Below are 1,171 nucleotides of genomic sequence, written 5' to 3' on the forward strand. Positions count from 1 at the left end.
AGATGAGGACCACAGAGTGGCAGGGCCAGGACCCACACCCAGGTCCCTCTGCCGTCAAAGCCTAGCCTTTAGCTGTGGAGGCCACCTCTCCATCACTACCTTGCTCTGCCCATGAACTTGAACTTCCCTAGCAGGCTGACCTGTCAGTGCTCTGTCTTTACATCCTGGCCCCCGAGCTAGTGTACACGTCCCAGAACAGATGCACGTCACTCTGTGTCTGGGTCTCCACAAGGTCTGCCCAGGAAGATGCTCGTGGCTGGCGAGCACTGGGCCCCCAGAGCTCTGGAAAGGCTCTGTCATAACCTGCTTACCTGTTAGTCCTCTGACCATACAGTGACCCCTTCAACACTGCACCCATGGCCTTACTTTTCAGGGAGGAGAAAAGGATCATCTGACTTAAATAAAGTTTCACAAATTCCACAAGCTCATAAAGTGTTCCACTGTAGCCAGGTGCCTATCTGATGCCCAAAGCATGCAATTGCTTACCTGCATGCATTCCACCCTCACCTTGCCTGCTGGGGCTTCCTGCCATGGACAGGATCACAGAGATGCCTTTTGGTTTCTGGCCTGGTTAGAATGAGAAGGAGAACAGGGTGGGTGGGTGGGTCACGGGATACAGCAGATGGTGTGTGCGGTGGGGGAGAGATAGAGACTGTAGGGGTGGGGGAGAGATAGAGACTGTAGGTGCGGGGCACAGGGTGGGAGGAGTATAAAGTGTGTGCGCGGGGTGAGAGGTGTGTTTGGGGTGTGATGGGTGTGTCTCATAGGTGGTGCATGTGTGGGGGTCACTTGCAGGCAGCGTGTTGAAGTGTGGGTGTGCTGTGGGTGTGGTTTGTGGGTGACAGGATGCATATGTGACATGCTGTATGGTACATCTGCATAGCCTGTGCTTTGATGTGGTGTACGACTGGTGGTGTGTGTGGGTACACGGCACACGTGTGGACTATACTATGAGACGTGGACTGATGCGTGTATGAGATCTGGTGTGAGGTTTAGGGGAGGGAGTGTGGGCGCTGGGTACCAGGTGAGCATATGTGACATGATGAGGAGGAAAGAGAAAGCACTTTCTGTGCCCACTTCTGGCTCCTCTGCTCAGCCTGGGTTGTGCGTGGACCTTCGCCCATGCTGGTGAGACTCAGAGACTAAGACCAGAGAAGCCCCATCCTCAAAG

This window comes from Lagenorhynchus albirostris, chromosome 20 (genome assembly GCF_949774975.1).
Source record: "Lagenorhynchus albirostris chromosome 20, mLagAlb1.1, whole genome shotgun sequence".
In the NCBI taxonomy this organism is placed as follows: Eukaryota; Metazoa; Chordata; class Mammalia; order Artiodactyla; family Delphinidae; genus Lagenorhynchus; species Lagenorhynchus albirostris.